A 7,909-nucleotide genomic window follows, 5' to 3' on the forward strand; every position below is an offset into this window, starting at 1 on the left:
TGTTCATTGGCTGGGTGCAAATATCTGCATCTGACTCTTTCAGCTGCTCATTGTGTCTTCTGGAGGACAGTCATGATAGGTCTCTTTTTGTGAGCTCTCCATAGCCTCAGTAATGGGACCTCCCCTTGAGCTGGATCCCACTTTGGGCCTGTCGCTGGACCTTCTTTTCCTCAGGATCCTATTTCCCTCCTTGTAGTCTTTCAAACAGGAATACTTATGGGTCAGAGTTTTGACTGGGGATGGCAACCCCCTCCCTCATATGATGCCCTGTCATCCTGCTGGAGGTGAGCTCTGTAAGTTCCCTCATCCTAATGTCAGGCATTTCATCTAAAGTCCCTCCCTTTGATCTAAGAGTCTCTCACCTCCCAGGTCTCTGGTCCATTCTGGAGGTACCCCCAACCTCCTACCTCCCTAGGTTGCCTGTTTCCATTTTTTCTGCTGGCCCTCAGGACTTCAGTCCTTTTCCCTCACCCAATACCAGATCAGGTTCCCCTCTTCCACCCCACCCATGTCCACTTTCCCTCCCAGGTCTCTCCCTCCCTCCCCACTTGTGATTGCATTCTTCTCCATCCTCAATGGGACTGAGGTGTCCTCACTTGGGCCCTTTAGTGTGTTGACCTTTTTTATTTCTGTCGATTCTATCTTGGGTATTCTGTTCTCTCTCTCTCTCTCTCTCTCTCTCTCTCTCTCTCTCTCTCTCTCTCTCTCTCTTCCTTTCCTTTCCTTTTTTCTTTTCTTTTTTTTTTTTTTGCTAATATCCACTTGTTAGTGAGTACACACCATTCATGTCCTTTTGGCTCTGAGTTACCTCACTCAGGATGGTATTTTCTAGTTCCATCCATTTGTCTGTAAAACTCAGGATGTTCTCATTCTTAATAGCTCAGTAGTATTCCATTGTGTAAATGAACCACATTTTCTGTATCCATTCTTCTGTTGTGGTACATCTGGGTTGTTTCCAGCTTCTGGCTATCATAAATAAGTTCGCCATGAATATAGTGGAACATGTGCTCCTGTGGCATGGTGGGGCATCTTTTGGCTATATTCCCAAGAGTAGTATTGCTGGGTCTTCAGGTATATCTATTATCAGTTTTCTGAGGACTCTCCAGATTGATTTCCAGAATGGTTTTACCAGTATGCAATCCCGCCAGTAATGGAGTAGTGTTCCTTTTTCTCCACATCCTTGCCATCTTGTGTTGTCACCTGAGGTTTTGATCTTAGCCATTCTGACTGGTATGAGGTAGAATCTCAGATTCATTTTGATTTGCATTTCTCTGATCACTAAGGACTTTGAACATTTCTTTAGGCGTTTCTCAGCCATATAAGATTCCTCTGTTGGGAATTTTTGGTTTAGTTCTATACCCGATTTTCTGATTGGGTTGTTTGGTTTTTTTTGGAGGTTAGCTTCTTGAGTTCTATATTTTGGATATTAGCCCTCCATCGGATGTGGGGTTAGTGAAATTATTTTCCCAATCTGTAGGTTGCCAATTTGTCTTATTGACTATGTCCTTTGCTTTACAGAAGCTTTTCAGTTTCATAAGGCCCCATTTATCAATTCTTGATCTTAGAGCATAAGCCATTTGAGTTCTGTTTATGAAATTTTCCCCTGTGCCAATGAGTTCAAGACTCTTTCCCACTTTCTCTTCTGTTAGATTCAGTGTATCAGGTTTTATGTTGAGGTCCTTGATCCACTTGAATTTGAGCTTTGTGCAAGGTGACAAGTATGGGTCTCTTTTCATTTTTCTACATACAGACAGCAAGTTAGACCAGCATCATTTATTGAAGATGATTTCTTGTTTCCATTGTATATTTTTGGTGTCTTTGTTGAGGATCAAGTATCTGTAAGTGTGTGGTTTTATTTCTGGGTCTTCAATTCCATTCCATTGATCAATGTGCCTATCTCTGTACCAATACCATGCAGTTTTTATCACTATTGCTCTGTAATAAAGCTTGAGGTCAGAAATGGTGATTCCCCCAGCTGTTCTTTTATTGTTAAGAATTGTTTAGCTATTCTGGATCTTTTGTTTTTCCAGATGAATTTGAGAATTGCTCTTTCCATGTCTTTGAAGAATTATGTTGGGATTTTGAAAGGGTTGTATTGAATCTGTAGACTGACTTTGGTAGAATGGCCATTTTTAATATATTAATTCTGCCAGTCCGTGAGCATGGGAGATCTCTCCATTTCTAAGATCTTCTTCGATGTCTTTCTTGGGAGACTTGAAGTTATTGTTGTAAAGGTCTTTCACTTGTTTAGTTAGAGTTAACCCAAGATATTTTATATTATTTGTGGCTGTTGTGAAGGGAATTGTTTCTCTAATGTCTTTCTCAGCCTGTTTTTCATTTGTATAAAGGAAAGCTATTGATTTATTTGAGTTAATTTTTATATCCAACAACTTGGCTGAAGTTGTTTATCAGCTGGAGAAGTTCTCTGGCAGAATTTTTGGGGTCACTTATGTATACTATCATATCATCTGCAAATAGTAATACTTTTATTTCTTCTTTGCCAATTTGTATTATAAAATATTTTTTAAATTGTATCCAAATGTTAGGATAAGGATGAAGAATAAATGGCAATATGAGCAGACTATTAGAAAGGAAAGGGGAAGGAAAGAAACATCAAACACTAGTCTCTGGAATAAAGATGGAGGCACCTGGCTGTCACACCAGTACTTGGAAGGACATGTCCATTCCGGTCTCCATAGCAAGATCTTATACCTAATAAGAGCTATTAAACATAGGAAGAACAAGAACAGTTATAAGTATTTTTCACATTAATTAACACAATCCCCACATAATTGGAAAGGCCAATTGGAGTTTATCGGATAACAAAAATGAAAGAATTTAAACTTGCTGATGGTCATACACCAAGAATTGATGTAGTAAAGATCTGAACCCATGCAGTAAAGATTAAGAAATAACTTAAGACAGTAAAATGTTAAAAGAATCAAAGAATGCCAGTGTGTATCCAGCTGTGTAAGTGTGTCCTTGGTCTTTGCCATGTTTTTTGTTTGTTTGTTTTTTAACTTTTTTGTTTTGTTCTTCTCTATCTGGCAATTTGCTATTTTACTTACACCTATGCTATCTCACTTACTATGTCCTACAGTGATCCTTGAACTTAAACCTTATTCTTTCTTACATATGAAGCAACTAGGAAACATCAATTCACTTCACAAAGTCAAGCAGTTACTAATAAAGCCAAGATTTTATTCCACATTTGTTTGGCTCTGAAATCTAGCATTGTTTCCATTATAAAGGTGTTTCATTTTGTTTGTCTAAAAAAGGGACCTTATCATTATACTCACAAATAAATCCATTTCTCGACTTTTATTTGAGAAGATTCTATTCACAATAGATAGTAACTAATACAATGATCTATATAACTGGCCCAAGTGCAGAGAATAAGAGACTACAGAATTCTCAACCATACAGACAACATATACACCACACACCTCTTCCACTCAAGCCTCAGGGATCATTGTGGATGATTGAGTAGAAAGAGTGTAAGAGCCAGAGATGATGCCAAGGAAGCATCGTCTGGACACAGCATGGCAGCTGCACATAGGAACTCACAGCAGTTATTGCAACATGTACAAAACCTGTCCGAGCCCGAGCCAGACTAAATCCCAGTATGGAGAAAGGACTTAGGACACAATCCCAGCCCTAGCCTTGAAGATATTAGCAATTGTTAGCTGCTGGAAGGAGAGAGAGTTTTCTCTGTGTGTAGCCCTATTAAGTTGTCTCCAGTGGAAGGACACAAATCTGGGCAGCACAAGTTGATCTTGGAAAACATTAAGGCATAACAATAAATGAGTAGGGAATGGGTTATGGATCTGAATAAGGGGCTAATATGATCAAAATGCGAAATACTCAATTTATTTTAAAAAGAAAAAAATGTTTTGTTTTGACAGAGGACTTTATTTTCTGGCAACATGATGGTCTTACCTCTTATACCATGTCTTCTCTGTCCTCACTGTTTATAGCACCTTATGCTGGAATCCCTTGAACATTCTCCATGAACCTTGCCTCATTTAATTACTGGAATTGGCATGCAGAGGTTTTGGCAATTTTGAGAATCTAATGGGAAATTTGCCCAGTGTCTCTTACATTCTGAATTCTCACTGAGCTTGTCAATGCCATAATTACCTTGTTAAGAGATGAATCACTGGACTTATTGTGTTTAATGTGCTTTCTGATGTGAACAATGGACCTCTTTCTGTGGTCCCTTTATTTCTGACTGTCTACATTTTCTGTTTGTATAATTTCTTTATGAGTATCTTAAGAATTATTACTGTTGCATTCATTAAATAGTGTGTTCTCACAATTGTTTGATTTTAAATTCAAAGCACATGCAATTAGTTAAAAACTTAAAAAGCCTTACTAGCCGATTTATCCAAGAGAAAAATTGTATGCAGACAAGAGAGTTTTGCTTGAATCCTAATCTTATTTCTTATCTTTAGTCATGAATAGAAGATTGGACTGATAGAGCTGGAGAGATAGTTCAGCATTTTAGGATCAATTGCTGTACTTGTAGAGGATCCATGATCAGTTCCTAGCACCCACCTAGTGGTTTACAGCCACTTGTAATTACAGCTTCAGGGAATCTGAATTTCTCTCCCAGCGTTCTTAGTCACCAGTATGTATACATTCATGCCAGTACATGGTGCACATACATGCTTGCCAGCAGTCCCTCATACACATAAAACAAAATTATCTAGATTTTTCCCCTTCCGTTCTCCCTCTCACTCCAGCCCCACTCACTCCAGCCTAAAGGTTGTTATTTATTTTTTTATTATAAGTACACTATACTTACAGAGGCCATCAGATCTCATTACGGGTGGTTGTGAGCCACCATGTGGTTGCTGGGATTTGAACTCATGACCTTTGGAAGAGCAGTCAGTGCTCTTAACCACTGAGCCATCTCACCAGCCCTAGATGATTTTTTTTAAAGCTACAGTGTTCCAATTCTTAATTCTAATGAGCTACCTCAAGAATTGTTAGAAATGTATGAATGTCCATTTTTCATAAGCATGTACATTTATATAATAAAATAGTAAAAGATAGAATAAGCTAAAATTTTGAAAAGTTCATCCTCCTATAAATTTTTATATAGATTTATAAAAACATTTTTCTCATTTTGCTGGAAAATCATTAAATGAGCCCTTTATTTTTATAAAGATAAATCTAATGTTACCTTGTTTTATTATGGAATACCCTATAGGTATTACAATCTAAATAAAATTGTTTTGTTCTAAGCAATAAACAAACAAACAAACACTCTGGAAGCCTATGTACATTAGCCACAACACAGATTTTGATCCTTTTTTTTTAGTCTTGTGTGTGTACTTTTTGTGATTTCTATATAATCATGAACACTTTGTGATTTTAAGGGAAGTTTCTTTTTTAGCATATATAAATTGAACAAAATCAGGTTTAATTATGACATTTTCATACATATAATTCATATATGTATATTCTATATCATATGCATTAATATTTAATGTATATTAGCTACATATTCCAAGGACTCGAGTTGTCTGCCCTCTGACTGACTTCCTATGTGCTCCATAGACATCCATCCACTTTCAGTCTGTCCTTGTGTTTTTTTAAAGTGTCTACATGGCAAACACCAGTCGATATTTGTGTTGTAAGTCTGGCTGATTTTGTTTAGCATGGTGATTTCTGGTTCCATCCATTTTCCTACGAAGAACATGACTTTGTGTTTTGTAATGGCTGAATGACTCTACTTTGTCTGTATGTACCACATTTCCATTATCTACCCATTCAGCTACAGACACCTAGGGCAATCCTGTGATTTAGTTATTGTGAATGAACAGTACTGCAAAAAAACATGTGTTTCCTGTGTCGCTATTGTTTACTACCTGAATTCCTTTCACTATAAAGCCAGGACTGGGATCACCAGATCATAGGGCAGTTATATTACAATTTATATTATTGTAATTTTCATTTTGTCTTTTGTTCTTTTCAGGTTTTAATGTAATCACATCGTCTCCCTCTTTCATTTCCTAGAACTAGAACCTTTCTATATATACCTCCTGTTCTCTTTCAAATTCATGGCCTCTTTTTTCATTCATTATTTTTACAAGCATATAGTTTTCAGTTTTAAACACATTTTGAGGATTGCTTTTATTTACTTATTTGGGGTGTGTGTGTGTGTGTGTGTGTGTGTGTGTGTGGCGGGGGGTGTCAGGATTTGGGTACAGAAGCCTCTGTAGAGGAGGACACTGATCATCTGGAGCTGAAGTTGTGAGTGGTTGTGAGCTACCTGACATAGATGCTAAGAACTAAATTCTTAACCACTGAGCTATTTCTCCAGTTCTCGTTTTAGTTTTCTTTTTTAATTTTCTATATTAATTTTCCTCAGTGTGTATACTAATTAAAAGTCCCATCAATAGAGGTGAAGGATTCCTTTTTTCTTGTGTCACTGGTAATATCCTGTTTTCTTGGTAGCAGTAATTTTGACCAGTGTGAGATAGACTGTCAATGTCATTTTGATACTCTTTGTCTACAAACTGAGATATTTTGTATTGCTTTGTAAAGTGCCAGTCACATCAAAATTACAATTGCTTTCCTTTTCAGAGGTAGACAAAGCAATCCCAAAACTCACATAGAAGAGCAAAAGTCCCCAGAGACAACCATAAAACCTTAAAAAGAAAAAAAAGAACATGACGAAGAAATGCTAGGGGTATCCTATGCCTGAACTAACATTATACCACAGATCCATTGTACAAAGACACTCCAGTACTTTCACCAGTAGTACTGACCAGGGAGATAGTATAAAGAGCCCAGAAATAATACCATGTGCTATATCCACCTGATTGTTTCAAAAGATGAAAAATATATGCCTTGGTAAAAAGACTATCTCTTTAAAGATAAGTGATGGGAGCTGTTGAGAGGCTGAGACAGGAGGATTCAAGTTCAAGCTAGCTGAAATAACATAAGGAAACCTCGTTTCAAACAGCAACAATAAAAAGTGATCTGAGCCTGCTCCTAGAGGCTTTACAGGCATGGCTGCTGTGTCTCATGTACATCAGTAGGTGGCAGAGAGGAGAGAGGTTAAGTCTATGCTCAGAGTTCTGACTTGTGAACTTCTGAATGATTAGTAGCCTAACAGTCCCTGAAAAAGAAAAGTGGGCCTGAGACTACCACAAGTCCAGTGCCACTCAGGTCCACAAGGACTTTCAGGGCAGAAAGCAAACTGGAGATTAGAAGAACCCCATCTGACACTATGGGACTCAGGTAGGAGTGAGGCCTAGACAGGTGACCCTTGACCCTCACAAGGGGCCATGGTGAACCCAGGCAGAATGAGCCTTAGACAACTACAAGACTGGCACTGCCCAGGGGCAGACCACACCCAAGATGACCTCGGCCCAAGCATGGAATAACACTCTTGAGACCACTCCTGAGATGACCCCAGACACTCAGAGACCCCCACCTGCCAGTAAAAGGAGCAAGTAAATGGTGGAGAAATGAAAGAGAAAGAGAAACAGAAGGATGTGGGCACAATGAAGAGAGGCTGAACTGGAAACTCAAGGGTAATAGTGGCCAGCCTGGTGTGAGTAGCCCATGATTTCCACCTAGTGCAGGGGAGCGGGGTTTGGTGGGGGGAGGGAGTGGAAATGATGGCCCACTGTGCTGTTGTTGTGTCTTGGATCTCTGTTGCGTTGTGGGTCCGTGTGCCTGCCACAAGTCAGAGAGAAGCGCAGGAAGTTCAACTGGTCCCCTTCCACATAGCACCGGGTAGGCGCTGGGCCATGAGAGGCCGCTGGGGTGCCCTGGTCTGGGCTGCTACCTGGGGACATGGTGATGTCTTAGGGCTGTGCAGAATTGGCCACATCCCTCACCTAGGCATTGTGAGAGAGCTGGCTCTGGGTACATGAGCGCAGAAGATCTG

At 39.1% G+C, this 7,909-nt stretch overlaps 1 non-coding gene across 1 annotated transcript; it reads left to right on the plus strand.

The window, feature by feature from the left end:
• Positions 1-6,998: 6,998 nt before the first annotated feature.
• Positions 6,999-7,130, plus strand: LOC114627199. The gene has a single exon (XR_003712345.1). It is a non-coding gene; the product is annotated as a small nucleolar RNA SNORA17 (small nucleolar RNA).
• Positions 7,131-7,909: the final 779 nt, after the last annotated feature.

The sequence above is a fragment of the Grammomys surdaster genome, unplaced genomic scaffold, assembly GCF_004785775.1.
Source record: "Grammomys surdaster isolate TR1022 unplaced genomic scaffold, NIH_TR_1.0 243, whole genome shotgun sequence".
NCBI classification, from domain to species: domain Eukaryota; kingdom Metazoa; phylum Chordata; class Mammalia; order Rodentia; family Muridae; genus Grammomys; species Grammomys surdaster.